Genomic DNA, 27125 nt, shown 5'->3' on the forward strand with positions numbered 1-27125 from the left:
TCCTCATCTAGGTCTGAAGACCTGGAAATTGTGGGGGCTGAGGGACATGCAGAAAACAAAATTCTGTAAAGCAATTATCTTTCTATTAAAAAATAAAAAAGATTAAAGAAAAAACACAAAGGACAGCAAGGTGGGGCTTGCATTCTTAGCCAGCCTCTGCCAGATTCCTCCTTGCTTACGCATCAGACCAAAATGCTGGTGCTCCCACCCCGTATCACAGATGAGAATAGAGACACAGAGAGGTTGAGCACCTTGCCCCAGCTCACAGAGCTGCTGGGGGCAGGGCTGAGAACTGGACCCCTGTGGTCGCATCTGGAGTCCAGAAGCTGTGATGACCCTGAGGGAGCGGCAGAGACCAGATGGCCCATGCTGAGACAGGCGCGCACACACACACATGTGCACGTCGCCTTCACCTTTGCAGCTACAGAAGTCAGAGGAAACCAGAGGGCCACCAGGAGAGACCAAAGGAGAGTCGGGGTCTATAAGGAGGAGAAGCCACACTTCCCAGGAGGCCGGGGAATCCCTTCCCTGGTGAGTCTGTCTCAAACCTGGACCCAGAGATTCCTCTCCCTGGACCCAGGATTGACTGTCCAGTGACCTAACTGACTTGGCTAAAGATTTATGCCTTCCCAGGGGTTCAGCTATGACTGGGCATCACTACTGTCAGTGATAAGCGGGGAATGAGTACATAGCCTGGGCTTCAGATTTGTTTGGAGACAAAATTTACTAGAAAAGGAGACCTAAAAAACCACGAAGTTAATTGGCATGAACATCTCCAGAACACTTAAGAAACCCTCTGCTGTTTATCTACCTCCTCTCCTGTCACAAAATTGGAAGGTCTATTTAACAAATAATTCTGTGCTTACCACACACTTTCTTTAAAATATTTATTATATATTTATTTATTCAGCTGTGCTCTGTCTTAGTTGCAGCCTCTGGGAGATAGTTCCCCAATCAGGTATTGAACGTGGGTCTCTGCATTGGAGTCTTGGCAACTGGAACACATGGGAAGTCTCTTCTCTTACTCTTGTGGACAGTAACAGGTCACAGCCCTCCTCTGAGGCCCCCTTAGAGCTGAGGCATGGGGTGGCTGCAGTAATCCTCCAGTGGCTAAGGTGTGGTTTGTTGGTCATGACTCACTCACACGCCCTGCAAACATAGGGCTTCTCCCCTGTGTGTGTCCTCTGGTGTCTGATGAGGACGGGCTTCTGACAGAAGCTTTTCCCACACTCCCCGCAAACATAGGGCTTCTCCCCTGTGTGTGTCCTCTTGTGTGAGATGAGATTTGACCCGTGATGGAAGCTACGCCCACACTGCCCGCAAACATAGGGCTTCTCCCCTGTGTGTGTCCTCTTGTGGGTGATGAGGACGGACTTGTGACTGAAGCTTCGCCCACACTCCCACAAACATAGGGCTTCTCCCCTGTGTGTGTCCTCTCGTGTCTGATGAAGTCTGACTTCTGACTGAAGCTTCGCCCACACTCCCCGCAAACATAGGGCTTCTTCCCTGTGTGTGTCCTCTCGTGTGTGCTGAGACGTAGCCTGTCCTTGGAAACTTGCCCACACTCTCCGTATGTGACTTTCATAATCCCCGAGACCCCTGACCCCGTGAGCAGTGTGCCTGTGTCCTCTGGATTCAGTGTCTGGCTTGTGCTGGGCTCTTCTCTCATTCTCTCATGCACCCTAGAACCCCACATTTTTCCTCCGGGTGAGTAGGAAGAGGCCCTTGAAATCCTCTTCAGCCTTAACCTTTTCAGCCTTTGATGGGGCCTGTCCTTGGCCTCCTGACCCTCAGGTTTGTCGCTCGGGCTGTGTGGATCTGAATGTCGCTGATTTTGATTGCCTGGGCAGGCATCCTCTGGTTGGAGGAGGTGTCTTTCAGATGGTCTCAGGACGGTCTGAGAGGGGTGACTGCGTTGGGTGTGTTGGCTGAGGAATTTCTGACTGGAGAAGGCCAGAGAGCAGGAAGCACATGGGTACATCTTGGGCTTTGGTTCTGCTGAAAGAGGAAGCTTTTGGTCAGGTAGCTGCTTTGCCATGGTCATGCCCTCCCTACTGATCATCTAAGTGTTCACAGTACATGATTTGTCTCCCATCGAGTGTGTCTTTATAGTCCACGTTTCCACTCCACTCTTATTCTCCACATCTACAGAAATCCAGGAAGTTGGTGTCAGGGGCCTTTTCTACATATCACCCAGATAGGGACATTCCAGCAGCATCAGAGGCAGTGTCTCTCCTGATAGAGATGGATCTGCAGGGACTTTCCCTGCGTCTAAGTGTCTGAAATTTCATGTCACAGTGGCCACAGGTATTTATCCTCCTGAAAGATAATACTTGATGACTTAGGTGGAATCTCCTGAGAGCCTCGCTGTGAGGGGACAGAGTCTATTAAGTTAGGGGCGCCTGGCCTGGAGCTCTCTGCATATGGGAGGCAGCACAGGGGGTGGTTACAGCAGGTGTGGGTAAATGTGACTTTGTGGCTCCTTGTTCAAAGAGCAGCCTTTGTGCTGATCTATGCAGGAAGTGGGTTTGAGACTGGACAAGACCAAGCCGCCCAGGTCTCACTGACTACAGGTCTCTGGCCCCTGCTGCCCAAACATTTTCACAAATTGCTCCTGTCTCAGTTTCCCATAAATCATAAAATAAAGTCATATCCTTTCTCAAGCCTCACCAGTACTCATACCTCATTTATTACATTCAGTCTTAGTCCATTTAACATGCACTAGGAAGCCCTATTTAAAAATGCATCTCCAGCCAGACTCTTCACATCCTCACTCGAAAGCAACTTCAGACAGCCCACTCTCCCCTCATGTCTGGCAATGAACTGACCTCTGAGGGGGCTCCCCACTGATGTCTCATCCCCAAAATGAACCAAAGCATCATCTTGGCTCAGAGAGCACGCTGCTTGCAGCACAAACCGCGCAGTTGTTCTGTGTCACCCAGGAGGACCCCTGGGGCCTGCACGTGGACACAGGCCCTGAGGCTTCCGTGTCCCATCCAGCCTTCTTCGTTGCCCTCTGTGCTTCCTCCCATGACCCCTGGCATGGCCTCTCTTCCTGGCCCTGGGGCTGTAGCACTGGCTGCTTCCCTGCCCAGAATCCTTCCCCATAGGAGTTATCTGTGCACAGACCCTGCACTGTCCTGCACCACACCCCACCCTCTGCTCACGCTGAGCTGAGTCACGTTCCCTGTGCTGGTTTTCCTCAGAGCATCAGTCCCTGTCTGGTATGAAGCCCCTGCTGACCCAGGGCAGTTGTTCTGTCTGTTTCCATGTGTGGAGCCCTGTCTGGCACAGAGTATGAATTCACATGACAACAAACTGGAACAGTAACTGAATGCACATCACTGTACATGTGTGCACCCCAATGTTCATTGCAGCACTGTTTATAATAGCCAGGACATGGAAGCAACCTAGAGGCCCATCAGCAGACGAATGAATAAGGAAGCTGTGGTGCATATATATCATGGAATGTAACTCAGCCATTAAAAAGAATTCATTTGAATCAGTTCTAATGAGATGGATGAAACTGGACCCATTATACAGAGTGAAGTAAACCAGAAATATAAAGACCATTACAGCATGCTAAAACATATATATGGAATTTAGAAAGATGGTAATGATAACCCTATATGCAAAGCAGTAAAAGAGACACAGATGTACAGAACAGAATTTTGGACTCTGTGGGAGAAGGAGAGGGTGGGATGTTTTGAGAGAACAGCATCAAAACATGTATATTATCTAGGGTGAAACAGATCACCAGCCCAGGTTGGATGCATGAGACAAGTGCTCGGGCTGGGTGCACCAGGAAGACCCAGAGGGAACGAATAGAGAATGAGGTGGGAGGGGGGATCGAGATGGGGAAGACATGTAAATCCATGGCTAATTCATGTCAATGTATGAAAAAAACCACTACAATATTGTAAACTAATTAGCCTCCAACTAATACAAGTAAATGAAATAAATAAATAAATGTAAAAAATACTGCTGACTAAGGAATTCCATTTACTTTCTTTAAATTGGCAGATGTTAATCATAAATTTCCTAGTGTGACTCTTTAAATATCTTTGTCCTATAAATATTTTAAAATAAAATGTCTTTATTTTAGTGACCAAAAAAAAAAAAAAAAAAAAAGAAAGAAATGGGAGGGAATAAGGAAGAAAGAGGTAAAGGGCAGAGAGCTGGTAGGTGCTAGAAAACTTGCTTTTTGCTTCTAAGCCTTTCAGCAGAAGGTGATGTTACATATTTTTTTGCATGAAATATTAAAAATTAGAACTAACATTTTTACTATGAAAATTTTTCATAACAATCATATGAAAAGAATCAAATTCTGAGGCATTTTAACTGCAACTCAACTGACTTTGGACTGGATTGTACTCTGCTCTGAAATCGGACCACGGAGGCTCCCAGGATGGGGTTGGTGCTGGAAGAGGGCTGACACTAACCTCTCCCAGCTGCAAGCTCACTGTTCCCCCAGCTGTTCCTCTTGATGCCAAGGTCCTGACCATACTCGTATCCATACCAGACCAGCAGCTCACAGCCCGGCCTGACCACCTGGCAGGTTCCGTAGAAGATCTGCCCGTGATCCTGGAAGGCCACCAGGTTCTGCTCCTCGGCGTCCCGGGCACAGTTCAGATACCTGGGGGTGAAGCCGGGAAAGGGAAAGAAACCTCAGGTGATGAGTGCCCTCCACTCTTCGACCATGCCCAGCTCCTTGCCTTCCGCCTCTGAGGCCGCCCCTCATGTGGACCTTCTGTTCACACCTTCAACCAGGCTATGTGAATTCCCATGCTTTTCTCTCCTTACCTAATTAGCCATTTTCCGGATCCAAGTTCAAGACTCATCTCCACCTGGACTGTCCTTGAGGCTGGTGACCTCCAGCTCCTCTAAACTCTGAACTAAGTTCTCTTCCATCAACAGGACTTGGTGCTCCTTGGCTAACACACAGCCCTCAGCACTCACCCCAGCCTGCCATCTCTCCTGAGTCTTTCTCCCATGTCCCCACGTGTATCCAGAATCCTATTCGCTTGCCCACCCCCTCCCACGGAAACGTGGAGAGAGCACTGATATAGCTTGAGACACAGAACAGTAATACTTTGTTCACTGTCTGCCTGCCCTGATGAAAGGAGAGGCCCTCAGAGAATGGCCCTGCTCAGGGCCATGCTGACCCCCATTCCTTCTGAGGCCTCAGGGCCCACTTCTCACTGGAACCAAGCCTGAGGAGGTTGTTGCCCACATAGAGTCAAGGTCTCCTGTGTTAGGTTATCCTGGCGCTGTGCAGTTACTCAAAGATAGAAAAGATAAGGTTACTGTTCCTAAAATTAATTGGCTAATGTCTGTCTGCAGTATGATCTCCAAAAGGACATTGGTTGTGTGATCTGCTTCAGTAACGAAGTGCACTGTCTAAACTGAAACATAAAGTGCATGGAAAGTGTCCATTAAGTGAGTTAAAGGGTCCCTGGTGACTCTAGACTCCTCAAGTTGTTTTCAAGTCCACCAGTTTTGTTCAGCATATAGACTTGTATCTTGACGGCACATGCCATATTTTTATTTCCTTCTTTCTAGTGTCTTTTCAAATGAAAGAGCATGATATGGAGGGAAAAGAGGAAGGAAGATGTGAAAGCTGTTGAGGGAGGCGGGTTGAGAAGGAAAGGGGCGTGGGATGGAGGGAGTCTCAATGTCTACACACTGCAGACTAACTGCACTCACCTCATCCAGTTGGCCCAAGACGTGTCCTTTCCATCCACATACTCGTAGCAATTCCTCCCTTTGGTGATCTGAGTGTCAGAGAAAGAGTTACAAGCTTTCCTCTTTCTTTTATTTTTTCTTGGTAGGAAGATATAGAGGAGCTATTTCCCTCTGTAGTCATTGGTGCTTTTCAGACTGCATGGATTCAACTGCCAGTCGGACCACACGGTAAGCCCCTTACTCATCATTCCAAGTCTGAGTCTCTTGGTTCATTGAAGGCAAAGGCTCCACAAGGGAAGAGTCACTTCTGCGTGTCTGTACACTGTGTTCCCACCTCTGCTCTGACCTTTAGATAGAGGTCCTGAGTGTCTGTACACGGAGTTCCCACCTCTCTTCTGATCTTTAGATAGAGGTCCTGAGTGTCTCTACACTGTGTTCCCACCTCTCCTATGATCTTTAGATAGAGGTCCTCAGTGTCTACACTGTGTTCCCACCTCTCCTCTGACCTTTAGATAGAAGTCCTGTGAGGGTATACCAAGTTGTTCCCACCTCTCCTCTGAGATATAGATAGAGGTCCTGAGTGTCTGTACACTGTGTTCCCACCTCTGCTCTGATCTTTAGATAGAGGTCCTGAGTGTCTGTACACTGTGGTCCCACTTCTCCTCTGACCTTTACATAGATGTCCTGAGTGTCTGTACACAGTGGTCCCACCTCCCCTTTGACCTTTGGATAGAAATCCTGAGTGTCTGTACACTGTGATCCCACCTCTCCTCTGACCTTTGGATAGAGGTCCTGAGTGTCTGTATACTGTGGTCCCACTTCTCCTCTGACCCTTAGATTGAAGACCTGTGTTCACGCCCAGGGCACACAGTACACAGGCCTGACTGTGTCATTGTCGACCGTGTTATCACCATCTGTGTTCTCGCATGTAGACATGAAGTATCCCCAACCACATACAAGCGGTTAGAGGCCAGAGGACAGGGAAATGAGCGCTTCTCACCAGCCAGGCGTATCCACTCTTGAAGGCCTCTTCATCATCTGTGATCTGGCCCTCATAGGGCCCAAAGTGCAGGCCCAGCGGCAGATCGGAAGCCTCGTTCCACACTCCAAGCCCAGCGTCAGGGATGCCCGGCAGTCTGATGCTCAACCCAGGGGGCAGCGTGAGGGTTGAGCGGTTGGCATGCCCCTTTTCCAGTGCACAGTCCTTTACAAAGGTTGGGGGCCCATGGGCAGCACAGCTGTCGATGAAGAAGCTCTGACACTCACAATCTGGAGGTGAGAACAGGGATGAGAGGAGGTATAGTGATGTTACTGGTCGTAAAGCCCTTCGGAAAGAACAGGGACACTCATGGCATTTGGCCTCAATCCTGCACCCCAAGTCATAGAGGAAGGGGATGGCCAGGGGACCAAAAGGTGAGGTGAGATTAGTGGACCAAGGCGCCATAGCCCCTTCTCCGTGAGTGGGCCACCGGGGTCACTCACAGAGGTACTCATCATCCTGGGGCTTGCTGACCTCTTGGTACACGTGGCCCTTTCTTTCTCGTAGACTGTACCTCTTCACTCCAGTCTCCTTTCTTTTGAGTTCTAAGATGGAGAACAGAAGCTAAGTAAGGCTGGTGGGGTCTGGGGAGTTAGTCCCTGTTTTATCAGAACGTGTGAGATCTCCTACCTGTCCTTCTATACACTTTGTTAAAACTTTCTTACATGTATTTTTCAAACTTTTACTTTTGTAATTTTATGTTTTCATGTTACATTATTTATTTCTTGGCCACACTGCATGGCTAGTGGGATCTTAGTTCCCCGACCAGGAATGGAACCCACAGCTCCTGCAGTGGAATCGTGGAGTCTTAACCACTTCACCCCCAGGAAGTCCCTCCTCTATACTCTGTTTCTGCTCCCTTTAACTACTTGTTCAGGAGACTGAGGCTTCACTGACCACAGATGCCCAGTTCAGTGATAGCATCCTGCAGTTCCCATTAGTAGCTTTAATCCCAAACCTTCTTACTTAGGAAATAGCTCACTGACACATCGACTCAGAAAATATATGCTAAGGGCACATGACACACTAAGGGCACATGAGCAGAGTTCTGGGCATAAACAGTAACAAAGCACGGTTCCCATTATCATAGCTGGATTTATTAAACTACTTGTAGGTGTCAGACTTTTGCATTTGTGTAAGCCTTTCAAGCACTGTATGAGTTATGTATCCTTATCCTCACTTGCTTTTTGTCTGGGGAGCTGTCCAGGGGTCCTTGCTTTTCTTTGATGGGGCACTGGTTTCTGAGCCTGCTTGAAGCCACTTGTCTTCAGCAATTTTGCTGCTCCTGGCAATTCCTTCAAACTAGATTCCTTATTTAATGGTGCCCTGGACATTCTCTTCCATGTGAGTAAAACACAACATGCATTTCTTTAGTTCTTTAGGACTTTATGAAGTGTTTTCACATGCATGACTTTAGTTAATACTGTGACAATTCTTGGAAATGCCTGATGTGGGGGGAGGGTCTGAACACTGGAGAGAAATAAAAGGACCTAGGTCGATAGTGAATCAAAACTAGAATTCATATCTTAAGGTTCTTCCCCTTCAACTTTCTGCATAAAAGTGAGAGCAAAGCAGGGCAAATAGCTGGAGATCAGGGAAAGAGGAGGGTAAGGGTTCGTAGAGAGATCCGGGGGGTTTCTATTAATTAGTGGCCCTTTGATGGATGAGGAAGTATGGAAACTTACAGAGGGGGCAAAACACATCTGGAAAATAAGGTGACAACGCAGTGAGACTAAGAAGAGAAAAGACGACCGGCAGAAACACATTTAGACAATAAAGAAAATGAGATGAAAGTTGCAGGTTGCCATGTCCTAGAGACAATGTTTGGAATTAAAGTAGCTGTTCTCATCAGTTCTCCTTGAACAAAACTGTATGACTAGCTGGTCCTCCTCAGTTTTCTGATCCATTAATTGGTATACAGGCTAATTCTTAATATTATATTGGACATGAAATTTAATAACTTTCAACAAATTGTTGTGTGAACTACTTAATACAGTAAGAACGTGAGCATACATCCCTGGTATCAATTTATTCCCTAAACTGCATCTGTATTTGAAGTCTACCTCACAGATACTATCTTCATCATCCTTTGACCTGTCTACTCCTAGAGGAATGCTTAAATGTAGAGTCACTCATTCACAAAACATTCAGGCGGCCCTCAGGGGCTTTGAGCTGGGCCTGGACTTCTGAGAATGAATGGTTGTGGGCTAGGCTCTCAAAGCTCACAACACAGGGGCAGGCTGAACAAATGATTCCAAACAGGAGAGTTGCATATTAGAGCTCAGAGGAAGGAGTTGTTACTCCCTCCTACAGGAATGAGCATTTGAAATGATGCCCAGATGATGAGTTTCTACTCAAAAGCAGGTAATCTATGTGAAGTCCTTCTGTTATTTTCTTATTTGTTGCTTTTCAGTCATAAACCTGAGGCTTCCTCTTATTGGAGTGGGAGGCTCTGAGGTAGGGATCCTGTCTCCTTCTTCACCTTGAACCACCCACTCTACAAACTGCCCAGCATATCCTAAGCGTCTTCATCTTGGACTGTCCACTCTACTAACTGCCCAGCATGTCCTTAAGCTTCCCTTAGTCAGATGTCTTAGCATATCCCTCCCTAGCACAGCACAAAAGAACTGAGGTTGAAAACATCACTCAGATGAATGATATAAAGATGTATGAATAAGCTTCATAGAACTATGGAAGTTTTAATCAGTTTGCAAGGGGTTTAGAGAACGTGCATTGGTTTAGATTGCACTACCAGTGATACTGTGATCTCAGGCATATAATCAATCATTTTTTTTTTTTTTTTTTAACCTCAGTTTTGTTATCTCTAATGGTGATAGCTATATACCTACTTATAGGTACTGTAGCATTGATTTAAGGTTTAAGTAAGTTTATTCACATAAAATGCTTAAAGGCTGAAATATTATGAAAATAATGTAACAACAGAACCACCTACTACTGCTGTTTTTCTTACTAACTGTAAAGATGGTGATGGTATCAGACATTGTGCTAAAGTTTCAGGGCAGGAAGGCAGCCGTCTCCAGGATCTCTGTGTTTCCTCCTATTCTCACCTGTGACTGGATCCATCAGGAGGACATTTTGGCAACAGGATTTGGGAAATACTCACCTTCTGGTGTTTACTGTGCTCCACTCTGAAGGCCATCGAAGAAGGTTTACCTAAAAAGTGATGAGAATCAGTGTTTTGGTTCGGAAATGTTTCCAAACTCTGGGTATTCTAATTAAGGACACATAATTCTAAGCCAGAGAGTGACAAAGACAATGATTACCAAAGGAGGAATGGAAGATGATTTCTGTGTCATCAACTCCCATGGTTCCACGGGGAGCATTACATAATTTTCTTAAAATTAAAAAAAAAATATATGAAACTTCATCTGTGCCTCATCTGATGTTCATAAAGTATCTAATAAATTTACTAGTCTTTCATGTCAAAAGCACTCATCAATGTAGAAATACGAGGAAGTAATTGCAATATAATAAAGGTCATATATTGAAAGTCTACCTCTAACATCCTAGTCATCAGTGAAAAGCTGAAAACTTCTGTGATCAACCAAAAAAAGGCAAGGATGCCCGTTATCAACATTTCTGTTCACCATAATATTAGAACTCCTAGCCAGGGCTTTAGGTTAGAAATGCAAACAAAAGGCTTCCATTTGGAAAGAAAGAAGTAAAATTATGTCTGTTCACAGGGGCATGGTTTTATGTGCAGAAAAATCTTTAAATCCACACACACAAAAATCCTACACAGAAAGTTGCACGATACAAAATCAACATTCAAATATCTTTCCATGCATGAAGAATGACCATTCCAGAAAGGAAAGTAAGAAAACAATACTTTTTATTTTTTTATTTCTTTAAAGCTATAGTCAAGAGCTAAATTTAAAATATATATTTTTATTTTTATTTGTTTGTGCCAGGTCTTTGTTGTGGCATTTGGGATCTAGTTCCCTGAATAGGGACTGAACCCAACTTCTCTGTACTGGGAGTGTGGAGTCTTAGCCACTGGAAAAAAATCTTATTTATAATAGCATTGAAAAGAATGAAGTAATTAGGAATAAACTTAAGGAGATGAAAGACTTATATGTTGAAAACTACAAAATATTGCTGAAAGGAATCTGACATAAATAAATAGATAGGTGTCTCATGTTTATGGATTTGGACGCTTAATATTATTAAGCTGTTCACACTACCAAAAGCAATTTAAAGATTCAATGCATTTCCTATCAAAATCCCAATGGAATTTTTTCAGATATAGAAAATCCATCCAACAGTTAACACAGAATCTCAGAGCACCCCAAATAGGCAAAGCAATCTTAGAAAGAACAGCAAAGCTGGAAGCCTCTGATTTCCGAACATACTACAAACATACAGAAACCAAGAGTGTAGATTTGGCAAAAAATGTATGCTTAGTCACTCAGTCTTCTTGACTTTTTGTGACCTTTTGGACTGTAGCCCACCAGGCTCCTCTGTGCAGGGGATTTCTCAGGCAAGAATCCTGGACAGGGTTGCAATTTCCTTCTCCAGGGGGTCGTCTTAACCCATGGATTGAACCCACATCTCCGGTGTCCACTGCACTGAAGGAAGATTCTGCACCTGCTGAGCCACTGAGGAAGCTGGCTGGCATAAAGACAGACATGTCAATCAATGGCACAGAATAGACAGCAAGAAATAAACTCTTGGATACATGGTCTAATGATCTTCATCTAGGGTGTCAAGATAATGGGGAAAGTTTAATCCCTGTAATGAATGGTGCTGGGGAAACAAAATAATCATATGCAAAATAATGAACATTTTACATCTTGGAAAAAAAAAATCAATTCAGAATGGATTAAAGACCTAAATGCAAGACTTGATAAGACTCTTCCAAGTGTGAAGCTTCACGACACTGAAACAGCAATTATTTCTTAGATATGGTACCAAGTGCACAAGTATTAGTAACAAAGTACAAATAGACAAATGAGATTAATCTTAAAACCTCTGTGCAGCAATGGACACTGAACAGAGTTGAAAAGGCCACCTATAGGTGGGAGAAAATACTTCTAAAATATGCCTCTGATAAGAGGTTAATAAGCATACACCAGTATGAAGGCTACCTACAAGCCAGGAAGAGACCCTGATTGACCATGATGGCACCTTGATATCAAATTTCCATGTTCCAGCATTGTAAGAGAACAAATTTCTGTGGTTTGAGGAATGCAGTCTGTTTTGTTATGGCAGTCTGAGCTGACTAACAGTGAGAGAAGGAATTGAATAGACCTTCCTCCAGAGAAAATACACAAATGGCCAACAAACATATGAAAAGATGCTCAATATTACTAATCAATAGGGAAATACAAACTGAAACCTTCTGTGATGGGCAATATATATAAGAAGACAATAGCAAGTTTGGTAAGGATATGGAGAAATTGGAAGCCTTATACCCTGCTGTTGGCAATGTAAAATGTTGCAAGTTTTCTAGAAAACAGTATGGAGTTTCCACAGAAAGTTAGAACTGCTGTATCATCTAGCAATCCCACTCAAGAGTGTGTTTCCATAAAAAATTGAAAGCAAGATATTGAATAAATAGTGGGCACATGTATGGTCACTGCCGCATTTTTCCCAATGGGCAAGATGTGTAAGCAACCTAAATGTTCATTGGTGGATAAAAGATAAAGATTATATATAAGATATATGTTATAACTCTTATATCCACATGCACACAACGGAATGTTTTGAAGCCTTAAAAAAGAATTCTGTCACATGCTACATCATGGATGGGTCTTGATGATATTTTACTATGTGAAATGAACCAATCAAAAAAGAGAAATATTGCCCGATTCCACTTCGATGAGGTATCTAAATTAATCAAATCCATGGAAACAGAAAATAAAATCGTGGTTGCCAAGGCCTGTGAGGAGGAAGGATTGGAGAATTGTCACTCAGTGGGTTAGGGCTTCAGTCACGCAAGATGTAACATTTCTACAGATTTGTTGTAAAGCAATGTGTATGTATATCCCCGGTGGCTCAGCGGTAAAAAATCCACCTGCAATTCAGGAGATGCCACAGATGCAGGCCCAGTTCCTGGGTTGGGAAGATCACCTGGAGCAGGAGATGGCAACCCACTCCAGAATCCTTGCCTAGAGAATCCCATGGACAGAGGAGCCTGGTGGGCTACAGTCTATGGGTACGCAGAGTCAGACATGACTGAACCATTAGCACTATGGCCACTAACACTAACGTGCACATAGTTAGCAACAGTGTGCCATACACTCAGAAATTGTTAAAAAGGTAAATAAAGACGTGCAGGCATATGGTGAACCCAGGCGTATATATTCCCTTTGAAAAATCTCTCCTTATGTCAAAACCTTTGCAGACAACCAAATGTTTGGTTTTCATGTCCCTTTCACTAGTTTTAATAAGCTCAGGGAACAGAGGGACTTCCCTGGTGCACAGTGGATGAGAATCTGCCTGCCAATGCAGAGGACACAGGTTTGATGGCTGGTCCAGGAAGATTCCACTTTCTTTGGGGCAGCTAAACCTGTGTGTCACAAACTACAGAGCCTGCACATGCTCTGCAATGATAAGACACTCACCGCAATCAGAGAAACCCATAGACAGCAGCAAAGACCCAGTGCAGCCAAAACTAAATAAATAATGTTTTAAAATCTGGGAGAACAGAAATCCATAGATGGAGAATAAAAGAACTTTCTAAATTGTTTTCTCCAGTCTAGGCAGGTTAACTCTTCTAAACTGTTTGAGCAGCAGAAGAGGAAGTGAGCTGCTCACTTCTGTTTTATAATAAGTGTACTTCATTTTATTTACCTGATGCCATCTCTGGTCTGTGAAATGTGGGAAAGATCATGGAGAATAAATAGTTCTCTCCGACCCTTTCCCAGAAACAAAATATAGAATTAGTTTAAACTTAGGGTAAGAAGATCATGGGTTTTGTTTTATATACATACATAAATAATGTATCTTGACATAATATGTTAATTATTTCCTTTTCGAAGAGATTTAATCCAATAACCAATGAGATTAGTATTAAATCTGTTTGGTGAATTTATTTCTAAGGTTCCTTTAACTGCCTTCACTAAGAATGTTTAGCAAAAATAATTCTTTTTAAAAAGAATGATAAATTTTAACCATAAAACTTTTGAGAATTACACTGGAAAACCTATACATTCATCTTCATTCAGGCTTATGTAAATATTTGGCCACAGCCACTTCAGAACGCTGAAAATTATGTTTTCCTTGCTAATGGCTGAGATGTAGTTGAGACCTAAGCCCATGCTGGTTTCAGGAAGACACCTCCACATCCTCCCGGCCTCTCACCTTGCTGCCTTGGTGTCCATTCTTCATCAGAATCCTCAGTGTCATCTACCTGGGGCTTGATGACCTGCCTGCGGTGAGGCATGAAATCCGGTCGAGTGGCTCCGAAACCTGGAAAGAAGCAAAACATTTGTCCTAAGAAGGAGAAACAAAGCACAGAAGCCATGGGAAGTGTCACAACGTCAGGGAATCAGTGGGATGGGCTGGGGGAGTCTAGAACAAGGCAAGAGGTGAGCTCTGCACTGCAGGGTCAACCTCCCTTTGGTGCAAAACTGTAAACATTTCCTCCAGGTTAGTCTCCACACCAAAGGGAACTGTGAGCAGATGGAGCCACCTAAGAGCGGGCCAAGTGAACACTGAGGGTGAAGACCTGCTTCATGTTTCCCAGGCTCACAGGCACCCAGCACTTCCTGTTACCTATAGCAATCAGTGCTTCGTAGTTTCTTTTCACATTCCTATATCGGATTATTTCCCATTTTCCCATCTCTTCCCATTCTTCCTTGGAGAAGCATACGGAGATGTCTTTGAAAGCATCTTTGGCCAAAGGAACATAATAGATTTCATCAGTGATTTACTAATCTAAGTCAGACCTTAGAGCTGAGGCTTCTCCTCCACCTTTTGTGCAGGGAGTAGCCTGAAGCTACTGGATGGTCTGTGTGAGACAGGGATGAAGACTTTCCTTCCCGACTGTGTCCAGCTTAACTGAACAAACGCTGAACATTTTCGTAACTCTCCCCGGACACAGAGCAGTTGACGAAGCTAGTGTCCTGTTTTGTCCCACTCCACCCCCACCATCTCAGACATGACCAGGCATTCCCATCCTGTGTATGGTCACAGGGAAGTTCACTCAGCTGCCCAGGCAAGCAGTCTGTGGTGCTTCAGGGACCAGCACCATGTCTTTCCTATAGAGCTGGCTTAGAGCCCAGCTTTGCCGCCTCCACCTCTCACCGTGGGCTTCCACTCCGTTCTCCCGGCATCTCCCTCAGTGCTCTCCTCTGGAGAACTGTTCGGCCTCATGGCCATTGGAGTGCTCAAGACCAAGGTGCCTGTGGAAGTAGAAGGTGCTGAGGGAGCCCAGACCAGTGTCCAGAGCCTGGTCTGTCTTCCTTGGGTGGAGTGTCCAGGGCAGGAAGGTGAGGGGAAAGTCAGGGTGAGGATAATGGTGGGATGGACGGATCCTGACTAGATATGACAGATCAGCCTAATGTGAACTAGATTTGGTTTCTTTGGTTCCCCTACAATTCAGGCCCTCTGAGGGAAGGCACTGGGAGGGAAGTGTCTGTGGGTGACGGAGGGATTCTTAAGGGGACCCGGAAACCCCTAACCACTGGACTGGTGTCAGGCTGAAATCAGGGCTCTGTTCCAGTGCAGCAGAGGGAATGTTTCTCCAAGAAGGGTTTTGAGGATCTCCTCCTGGACACTCAGAAAAATCTGGGCATAACGTAGGTTCTATGTCTAAGGGACAAGTCGCTCAGCTTGAGCAGATCTGGGTCCCACGGGCTGAAGTAACTGGGGTCCTCAGACAGAAGAGACTGGGGATCTTTTGGCTGACATAGCATGCGCAGGGTGAGAAAACTTGGGATCTGTAAGGCTGAGGAAATCGGAGGTTTCTTATTAAGGGACTTTAGGTCTCCGACAGGCAGGAAGGACAGTTAGGGTCTTGAGGAGGAGAGTTTTAAAACCTCGCAGGCGGAGGGATTCAGGGTCTCCGAGGTTGAGGAAATTTGGTCTCTCTGCGGGTGCTATTTTTAGGGTGCGTCAGGCTGAAGGGAACTGGGGTTAATCTAGGTATTTGAGGTTCGCAGCACTAAGGGGTTTGGTGTTGCTGTCGGTGAAGGGACTTGTAATCCCTGAAGCTGAGGAGACGCAAGCCCCCTTCAGAATAGGACTCAGGTTACTCAAAGTTGACAGGATTTCGGGCCTCCCACCCTGGAATTTGAAGCCATCAGACTTAGGGTTTACGAAGGCTGCGCAGGATGCGTTCCCGTCACCCTCCCCGTTGTCCTGCCGAGCTGCCCACCCTGTCCCCACGAGCGCTAGAGGTTCAGCGAAGTCCAGTCCTTCCGCGCTGAGGTGAAGTGAAGGGCCAGCAGCCTGCCTGTACTCTGTCAGGCACAAGTGACCAATCGGCGATGTGACTGAGACAGTCTGGCCAATAGGCACCCGGAGGGTGCAGCGCGCGATGGAGGCTCCGCCCCACCGCTCGGGGATTGGCTGCTCTGTGGGCGTGTCTGTCAAGCCTCCAGTGTGCAGGCGCAGCTTGGCTAGTTTCTTTGTTTTCAGGCATGGCCTCTTAGGCCTAGATCCTCAAGTGGGCTGGTTGTCCTCAGGCTGAATGTTTCTTTTCATTGCCCTCAACTGGTATATCGGCTCCACCAGACTGTAACCGTGCTCCCGGAGTTTATCCTAGGCCCACATATGCCCTACCTTGTCAAATCCAGGTTGTCAAGACCTCTATGTGTTGACTGCTGCATTGTTCAAGGGAAACTGTGCAATTAACTGCATTTTGATGAGACACAAGATAAACACCGTGTGGTCAAATGTATAAACACAACACATGGAATAAGGATGTTAGAAAACACTTGGAGGATTTTTAACCTGAAACTGGAAGTGGCACTTATGAGCCATCTGTATATTTAATGTGGGAACGAAAAGCCTTCAGAAATGAGGTATAAATAAAACCTCAAAGCCTTGCAAGTGTTTTCTGTAAGCCAAGGCATCGATCTGGAGGACTGTCGATCCACACAGCTGAGTTTGCCTGACACTTACTGGATTCACAAGATAAAATAGGGACACTGTCTGGCCCTTAGGTAGCTTTGCTCACAGAAAATTAATGTGATTTCCATGTATTGGAAGCAAAGTGACTGACTGTAGAATTAGTGTCAAGTGGTGGTTGGGAGTCTGGATGGAGAAATGTTACCAAGAAAAGCGAGTTTACCTCTTGGTGGGTGTAGAGACAAAAGGTGCAATCCAGCCAAAGCTCATGGGAAGGAAAAGTGTATTACTTGCAGAACCATGGAGAACACCATGGAGCTTTCCAGAGCAGTGTCTCTGTAAACCACAAAGTTGGGTAAGCTTTAATCTATGAGTACAGGTATGTTCCGGCTTCTGTGTTGACTCAGATTGTAAACAATCTCTGCATAGCAGAAGACCCGGGTGCAACCCTAAATGAGGAAGATCCCAAGAGGAGGGCGGGGCAGTTCACTCCAGGATTCTTGCCTGGAGAATCCCATGGACAGAGGAGGCTGGTAGTCCATGGGGTTGCAGAAAGTCAGACATGAGTGAGTGACTAACACTTTAACTTACAGGCATCTTCATTAAGGGTCTTGGGCTGTGGGAGACTCCAAGCTTCAGTCGATTGAACTCTTGAGAGTCAGAACCAGTCACCATCAGCATCCCTTAAATTCCAGCTGGTCTGGTATATATATATATAGATAGATAGATAGATAGATAGATAGATAGATAGATAGATATATCTATAGATAGATAGATAGATAGATAGATAGATAGATAGATAGATAGATAGATAGATATAGATATCTATTCTTGATATAGATATAGATATCTATTCTTCTTCATATTCCTTCCAATTATCAGTTCAATTCAGTCACTCAGTCGTGTCCGTCTCTTTGCAGCCCCATGGACTGTAGCATGCCAGGCCTACCTGTCTATTTGTAACTCCCAGAGTTTACCGAAACTCATGTCCATTGAGTCGGTGATGCCATGCAACCATCTCATCCTCTGTCGTCCCCTTCTCCTCCTGCCCTCAATCTTTCTCAGCATCAGGATACTTTGAAATGAGTCAGCTCTTCACATCATGTGGCCAAAGCATTGGAGTTTCAGCTTCAACATCAGTCTTTCCAATGAACACTCAGGTCTGATCTCGTTTAGAATGGACTGGTTGGATCCCCTTGCAGTCCAAGGGACTCTCGAGTCTTCTCCAACACCACAGTTCAAAAGCATCCATTCTTCAGCACTCAGTTTTCTTTATAGTCCAACTCTCCCATCCATACATGACCACTGGAAATACCATAGCCTTGACTAGGCAGACCTTTGTTAGCAAAGTAACATCTCTGCTTTTTAATATACTGTCTAGGTTGGTAATAACTTATCTTCCAAGGAGTAAGTGTCTTTTAATTTCATGGCTGCAGTCACCATCTGCAGTGATTTTGGAGCCCCCCGAAATAAAGTCAGCCACTGTTTCCCCATCTATTTGCCATGAAGTGATGGGACCAGATGCCATGATCTTAGATTTCTGAATGTTGAGCTTTAAGTCAACATTTTCATTCTCTTCTTTCACTTTCTTCAGGAGGCTGTTTAGTTTTCTTCACTTTCTGCAATAAGGGTTGTGCCATCTGCATTGCTGATATTTCTCCCGGCAATCTTGAATTTAGCTTGTGCTTCATCCAGCCCGGTATTTCCCATGATGTACTCTGCATAGAAGTTAAATAAGCAGGATGACAATATATAGCCTTGATATGCTCCTTTCCCGATTTGGAACCAGTCTGTTGTTCCATATCTGGTTCTGACTGTTGCTTCTTGACCTACATACAGATTTCTCAAGAGGCAGGTGAGGTGGTTTGGTATTCCCATCTCTTGGGAATTTTCCACAGTTTATTGTGACCCACACAGTCAAAGGCTTTGGCATAGTCTATAAAGCAGAAATAGATTTTTTCTGGAACTCTCTTGCTTTTTCAATGATCCAGTGGATGTTGGCAATTTGATCTCTGGGTTCTCTGCCTTTTCTAAAACCAGCTTGAAGATCTGGACGTTCACAGTTCACGTATTGTTCAAGCCTGGCTTGGAGAATTTTGAGCATTACTTTGCTAGTGTATGAGATGATTGCAATTGTGCAATATTTGAGCATTCTTTGGCATTGCCTTTCTTTGGGATTGGAATGAAACCTGACATTTTCCAGTCCTGTGGCCACTGCTGAGTTTTCCAAATTTGCTGACAGATTGTGTGCAACACTTTCACAGCATCATCTTTTAGGATCTGAAATAGCTCAACTGGAATTCCATCACCTCTAATAGCTTTGTTTGTAGTGATGTCTCCTAAGGCTCACTTGACTTCACATTCCAGGATGTCTGGCTCTAGATGAGTGATCACACCATCATGATTATGTGGTTCATGAAGATCTTTTTTGCACAATTCTTCTGTGTTTTCTTGCCACCCCTTCTTAATATCTTCTGCTTCTGTTAGGTCCATACCATTTATGTCCTTTACTGAGCCTATCTTAATATTAAATGTTCTCATAAGCATATGTTTTAAGGTTGCTATTGCAGGGAATGGCCACAAGGCGTCAGGACTTTTTCATGCCCAGTTGTGATTACCTTGGAAGTGAAAACTTTCAAGTTTTAACTCAAGACTGTAATTTAGTATGGAATGTACCTGAAGAAAGACCCAAGACTTTTCTGTTCTTTCTGAACATTCTGATTTATTTATTTTATTATTATTATTATTTTTAATTTACTGTCAGTGCCATGTGGTATGTGGACTTTTTAGTTCCCTGACCAAGTGTCGAACCCTCGCCCCCTGCATTTGAAGCACAGAATCTTCACCACTGGGCTGCAGGGAAGTCCCCCTAAGCATTATTTTTTTAAAGTAACCTTTATTTCATATCGTAGTAACATTGATATACCAAGTGTTGTTTGTGGCAGGTGAAGCAAGTATATTTTCTATTTTGTTGTTGTTCAATTGCCATGTCAGGTCTTTTTGTAGGACCGTCCCTTTTCTACAGGCCCTGTTATACTGGTAAGACATCTATTTGTATATACATAAGTGTACATAAATGTAAATATCTAGGTACATACATATGTAAATGTTCAGATAGAGATATAATTGTCTAGTTATCTAGACATACAAATGTCTATATGCATAGAAATATACATTCTAGGTATATAGATGCATAAATACTTAGGTTCATAGAGACATAAATATCTATATACATAAATATATATGTACATATAGACATAACTATCTATGCAAAACAGAAAAAGAGACACAGATGTACAGAACAGACTTTTGGACTCTGTGGGAGAAGGCGAGGGTGGGATGTTTCGAGAGAACAGCTTCAAAACATGTATATTATCTAATGTGAAAGAGATCACCAGACCAGGTTGGATGCATGAGACAAGTGCTCGGGCCTGGTGCCCTGGGAAGACCCAGAGGGAGCAGGTAGAGTGGGAGGTGGGAGGTGGGATCGGGATGTGGAATACATGTAAATCCATGGCTGATTCATGTCAATGTACGACAAAAACCACTACACTATTGTAAAGTAATAGCCTCCAACTATAAAAATAAATGGAAAAAAAAGAAAAAAAGAATTCAATTTGTTGTAAACCATGGGCCCCACCCAAACCCAATGAATCAGAAAATTTTGAATTGGGGCCCTGCAATTCATGTTTTTTAAGCAAGATTTTCAGTTGATTGTGATGGATATGCAATTTTAGAACCTCAGTGGCTGTTTTTTAAAATCACCTTGGAAAGGGAACGCTCTTTCACTGTTGGTGGGAATGCAAACTAGTATAGCCACTATGGAAAACAGTGTGATTTCTTCAAAAACTGGAATTAGAACTGCCATATGACCCAACAATCCCAATTCTGGACATACACATCAAGGAAAATAAATCTGAAAGAGACACATATACCCCAGTGTTCATCGCACCACTGTTTATAATAGCCAGGACATGGAAGCAACCTAGATGCCCATCAGCAGACAAATGGATAAGGAAGCCATGGTATATATACACCATGGAATATTACTCAGCCATTAAAAACAATTCATTTGAATCAGTTCTAATGAGATGGATGAAACTGGAGCCCATCATCCAGAGTGAAGTAAGCCAGAGAGATAAAGACCAATACAGTATACTAACACATATATATGGAATTTAGAAAGATGGTAACGATAACCCTATATGCAAAACAGAAAAAGAGACACAGATGTACAGAACAGACTTTTGGACTCTGTGGGAGAAGGCGAGGGTGGGATGTTTCAAGAGAACAGCATCAAAACATGTATACTATCTAGGGTGAAAGAGATCAGCAGCCCAGGCTGGATGCATGAGACAAGTGCTCGGGCCTGGTGCACTGGGAAGACCCAGAGGAATTGGGTGGAGAGGGATGTGGGAGGGGGAATTGGGATGGGGAACACATGTAAATCCATGGCTGATTCATGTCAATGTATGACAAAAACCACTACAATATTGTAAAGTAATTAGCCTCCAACTAATAAAACTAAATGGAAGAAAGAAAGAAATATACATTACAGGTACATAGATGTATAAATACCTAGCTTCATAGAGACATTAATATCTATATACATAGACATATATATGTACATATAGACATAACTGTCTATGTATATACAGATATAAATATCTATTATAGATTCATATAGACATAGATACCTATATACTTAGACATGTAAATATCTGTATACACGGAGGATGGTTACACAGTGGACAATGAAGGAGACCACCTTATAGACAACATAAGTGATACAGATAGTGGCATTTATAAGAGCATACTAGGAGAGACAAACATAACAATGTCAAACAAAGAGAACAGAGCTAAGCAAGATGCATGTGACTAGTTTTAATCTGATGGCACTAAACCAACAAGTCCACAGTGGGTCAGTAGATGATGGCAAAGTCTGGAAGGGTGAGGTAGTGAAAACAAGGTAAATGTTTCACCTTTGTTTACAAAGTATACCTTATAAATTTTTGGATTCATACCTGTTACCTCCTTAAGTATGTATCACCTATATATCCTCCGATTCCCACATCCAAGTTGTTTCAACTCAAAGCAAGCATACCTCCAACTTGTTGCAACTCTAGTTAGTCAATTGTTCCAATTTCATGAAAAAGACACATTGTGATTCTTTTGTATGGACTAGCAATGGTTAGGATTTCTCTCTAATGTGTTTGTTGTTGTTGTTGTTTGTTTTTTGTTTTTTTTTTAGGGTCCTTAGAGATCATTTAAAATTTCAACACTTCTCCCTGCTTCACCTTGTTCTGATTTAATTGACATTGGAGAAGTTATGGAAAGAGTGTTTAATATAATCTGAACTCACCAGGTATCTATTGTTTGGTGTACATAAAGATCTGAGAGGTAGACTTCGATGGATGTAAAAATAAATATTGTGGATATAGAACATAATTAGAAACTGCAAGAGTCATTTGACCAGAGAGCAATCACAATAGATCCACTTCATCTCCCATACCCATGAGGACAAGTTTATCTTGGTAATAATATCAGCAACTGAAGAATTAAAATGTTTAAAAGTTGTTGCTGAAGGATAAGACACCAGGATTCTTGGCCTCCGGAGGAGACGAATTCAATCCAGGGCCAGAGACGAGGCTGGATCGCTTAGAGCTTTTGTGTAATAAAGTTTTATTCAAGTATAAAGGAGGTAGAGAAAGCTTCTGACATAGGCATCAGAAGGGGGCAAAAGAGTACCCCCCTCCTTCTCTTTAGCTGTATGTTATATAGTCACTCACAGTCTGTTAATGAAAAGAAAGGAGTGTCATAAAATTTAGAATGGCACCAGATAATTCATCCCTGGCCATAAAATGATTGACTTGAATCTTGTAGAAGGGCAGATACCAATAAATAGTTTCATTTACATAGATTAGGGGAAGAATACCTGAGTCAGTAGGTTGGGCCATTTGGAGGAACCAACTTGAAGATAGAGTCTGGGGTTCATTAACATAGCTTAAAAGAACATTTCCATAAGAAAAAGAAATGTATTTGTTAAGTCAAGGTTTGACAGTAGTTAGCCTCAGGTGAAACCAGGTGTCATGGCAACAAAGCATTTTAAGAGAAACCTCCTTTTAAATTTGTATAGAGAAGAAAAATATCACTGGTTTTCTTCCTCCTGCAGCTTAAGAGAGATAAAAATGTCTGGCACGTGCAGCCTCTTTTCTCCATTTGGAGACCCCTGGCCTTCCTGCCTGTTACCCTCTCAGTGTTATCACTGCGAAAAATGATTATGAAAAGAAATCTGTGGAATGTTTTCATAGATAGGATGCAACTTTCCAAGAGGCTTTAAATTTCAGGTGAATGTTTCATTATTTGAAATCTTGAGTGGATTACAGACTCTGTAAGTTTTACAGACTGTTCAAAGTTACATTCTATCCCATCCTGGAATGAATCCATTGCCTTTTGGTTCATGCACTTGTGACACACTTCATCAGCTTAGAGACAATCTGTGTTGGGGAGTGTTCTAAACCAATGTGTGCGTACCAGCGCAGGTCTGACAAGAAACATTCACTCTCATGTTGTTGTAGTTGCTGCTCAGTTGCTAAGTTGTGTCTGACTCTTTGTGACCCCATGGACTGCAGCACACCAGGAATCCCTGCCCATCACCAACTCCTGGAGATTGTTCAAACTGCTGTCCGTTGAATCAGTGATGCCATCCAGCCATCTCTTCCTCTGTCATCCCCTTCTCCATTTGCCTTCAGTCTTTCCCCACATCAGGGTGTTTTCCAGTGGGTCGGCTCTTCACATCAGAGTGCCAAAGGTTTGGAGCTTTGATTTCAGCGTCAGTCCTTCCTATGTATGTTCAGGACTGATTTCCTTTAGCATTGACTGGTTTGATCTCCTCGCAGACCCAGGGACTCTCAAGAGTCTTCTCTAGCACCACAGGTCAAAAGCATTAGTTCTTCAGTGCTCTGCCTTCTTTGTGGTCCTACTCTCACATCCATACATGACTACTGCAAAAACCAGTAGCTTTTACTCTCACATATGGGGTACCAAATTTGTTTTTACATATTGCCTGCTATGTTTAGGCTCTTGGTTCATACTTCATGTACCCATGTAGTGTTGTATTTCAATCCAGTTTGAAACAGAGCTTTGTTTGAAGAACGTTTTGCCCACCAGCAGCGTTCTATTCTCACCAGCACCTCTTACCTTGGTGTGACATCTCAAAACTCAGAAACTCTTACATGTTGATATGAATATCAATTTCATCTTAGCACAGTTTAAACAGAGAAGTGACAAAATCAGGGTGCCTATTTTATCTGGTTTCTCCAGACAGAAAATTGAAGCTTGATGTGGTTCAGTTGCTCAGTCGTGTCCAACTCTTTGCAACCCCATAGATTGCAGCATGCTGGGCTTCCCTATCCTTCACCGTCTACCAGAGTTTGCTCAAACTCATGTTCATTATGTTGGTGATGCTATCCAACCATCTCATCCTATGTCACCCCCTTATCCTCCTGCCCTCACTCTTTGAAACTGAAATTGTTAGAAGGCAGAGTTCATACAGCTTATGGGCTCCTTGACTCAATTTTTTTTTTTTGCAAGAATTTTCATATGTATTTTTTCAAGTGTCCTTTCATTCATATAATACCAAATAACAAAATTAGAAGAAACCAATTTGAAACAATGGATTGTTTCTACCCTGACAATCTGAATACAAAGGGACCAGTGGGACCCGCAAAGATCTGGGGACCAAGCTTTTAAGAATATTTTAGGTTTGCAAATACTAACTAGTATGCTTTCCATTTCACCAATATTTATTCTGATACAGAATATCCTTTTCTAGAAGGCTTCCAGTGTGGCTGCCTCCTGCTGGAAGCATGGGAGAAGGAATCAGGGCACTGTCTGTCTGTCTTTACAAGACACTGGACTCAACTCTAAGAAATCCCTGGATCTTCCCTGGATCCTGACCACCACTTGGTCAAAGATACTGGTAACAGTTTTGTTTTACCTGTTATAGTGTTTAATGACAAATATTTGTTGTACCCGGATCGCGGAATCCCACCAAACACCACAGGAGCTGCGGACCGATGGAAAAGCAGTGAGGAACTTTATTACAAGCTCGAGCAGGGGCTCCCTCCACACAACATAATGGCCATGCGGAGAGAGCTCCGAGTAATACGGCGATCTACTTTTACACCGTATAGTGGGGAAAACGGGAAGCTTAAGGGGATTGGTTAATTCTTTAACTAAGGGTGTCTTGTTAGCTACTGATTGGTGGGTTAGGGTAAGGGGGTGAGGGAATTCCTGTCCTCCCCTGATTGGCTCGTTGAGTTTCTTTGTCTTAAAGTTTTGTTTTCTCTCCTCGGGAGGGGGTTTCACATTTCACATTTCCCCCTCTTCTAGTTCCTATGGAAGGCCCAATCATGTGTCTTCTACAGAGTCAATATATCATCTGTGGAGACAGTCGAATATTGAGATCTTAGTAACATTAGGTGGACGGACAGGCAGTGTCTCTTCTCGACCTTTTCCGAACCCTTCTGGGTGGTGGTGGCTTATTAGTTCCGTATTCCTCATCAGGCTCTCCTGTCATAAAACAACTCATGCAAATGGTTACTATGGTGCCTGGCCAGGTTGGGCGGTTTCAATCAGTGTGCTTCCCCTAATAACTCCCCACTGAGAGACTTTATACTCAAGATGCTTTCTGGGAATTGGGGCGGAGGTCTCTTTCTTCTATAACTTCTTCCTGCTGTGCCTGGGCGTATGCCTGCCTAGCAGAGCAGAAGTCTCTCTATACCTGACCTAAGCTGAGGTGTTTTATATCTGAAACCAGCTTTTACTCTTGTAATAACAGCAACTTAGTTTGAAACTGTTGGCGCCTCTCAGAGATAAAATAGACAGGGGGCAAACAGGAGACCTAACAGGATGGTCATCACTGGTCTCCAGAAACAGGAGGCAACATTTGGGGTGAGGGCTGCAGGGTTGGTAACTCTTTTTTTTTTTTTTTTTTTTTTTAATTGGCTGGTGGTGAATCAACAGAGCTGTGCTCCAGGAATCGTGTTTAGTCTGAGGTTACCATCTTCCACCTGGGTGGGGGCTCCAGTTCTGTAGAAGAACTCAAAAGACATTGTTATGCATATGTCTTTGAGTAGGAACTAGGACCCTGCCTCAAGGCTGTGCCACCATTTGATTGTTTCCCCTCCGTTTCTGTATTTCCTCCATTCCCTGATGAGCAATTGTTTGAATCCACCCTTTGGAACTCAGGGAAGGTCAAGGAGGCTGAATGAAGCCTATATCCTACAGATAAGAAATGGAGAACACACAGCAGATCTGTACTCCAGAGTCGCCACCCACAGAGTCCTGCTCAGTTTTAATTTAGGGAACAGGGCAACTATGACTGTGATAACTTCCTGTCAAAATGGGGCATAGGACTGCGTGAGCTTGGAGAAGAGACACTGAATTGGAAGTATTCCTGAGTTCTAAGTCCAAGATCTGAGCATTGTATGATTAAAATCTCAATCCCTTGGTCTGCCATTTTGTTGTAACATACCCAGTTAGTAGTAGCTGAAGGAGGGATAACTGAAGTTTTAATAGACAACATAAATCTCTTTCTTTTAGAAGAATAGGCCTGAAAACCAGTCTGGACTTGGCACTTTAGGGAGACTTGTAGCCAAGTGGCCAGTTGCCTAGTTTTATAAAAAGTAAGGTAGAAGTTACTACCTTGCAGCAGATATTGTTTTGAGAATGGTGGCATCTAAGCCTGACACGACTCAGAAAACTCAAATGTTTAGCAATACAATGTCTAATCTGAAATTACATCCATGGTAACACCTGGTTATTTCCCAGGATGTCTGAACCATAGCTGAATACTCTATTTTGACTTTTAATTGTAAAATTTTTCCTTAATAGCCAAAACAGATGTCACCATTAATGATGTCAATATTTCTCTAGGTATGAGAAGATGCAAGAATTGGGACTCATAAAATCTCTTGAAAAGATCTAACTATCTGAAGGTGTGTTCTGCCAGTTTTTCCCAGAGCACGGAGTGTCTCATTCCTGATCTTCACCCTGAACTCCTTTTAGGGCTGTTGAAAGTCAGCAGTTGCACAGGCCATGATTTAATATCTATACATGTAGATGGCAAGTGTCACTCTTCAGTTGGCAGAACGACTTTTTTCTCATAAACTTGATCACGACTTTGAGGGGGGCATTTCATGACCATTTTATCCCATGGTGCTGAGAATGTCCATTCTCAGGTTTGGCAAAGATTTTGTTGACCGGCCACTCAATGTGCTGTTCCTGGACTAGGCCATAAAACAGTACCCCAAATTCTCTGGACCACCTCTCTTACTAGCCTCTTGGTCCAGAAAAACAT

General features: G+C 43.6%; 1 pseudogene; it reads right to left on the bottom strand.

The window, feature by feature from the left end:
- Positions 1 to 1790: 1790 nt before the first annotated feature.
- LOC133052972 (uncharacterized) overlaps positions 1791 to 27125 on the bottom strand; it is a 63713-nt pseudogene continuing 38378 nt past the window's right edge.

The sequence above is a fragment of the Dama dama genome, chromosome X, assembly GCF_033118175.1.
Source record: "Dama dama isolate Ldn47 chromosome X, ASM3311817v1, whole genome shotgun sequence".
In the NCBI taxonomy this organism is placed as follows: Eukaryota; Metazoa; Chordata; class Mammalia; order Artiodactyla; family Cervidae; genus Dama; species Dama dama.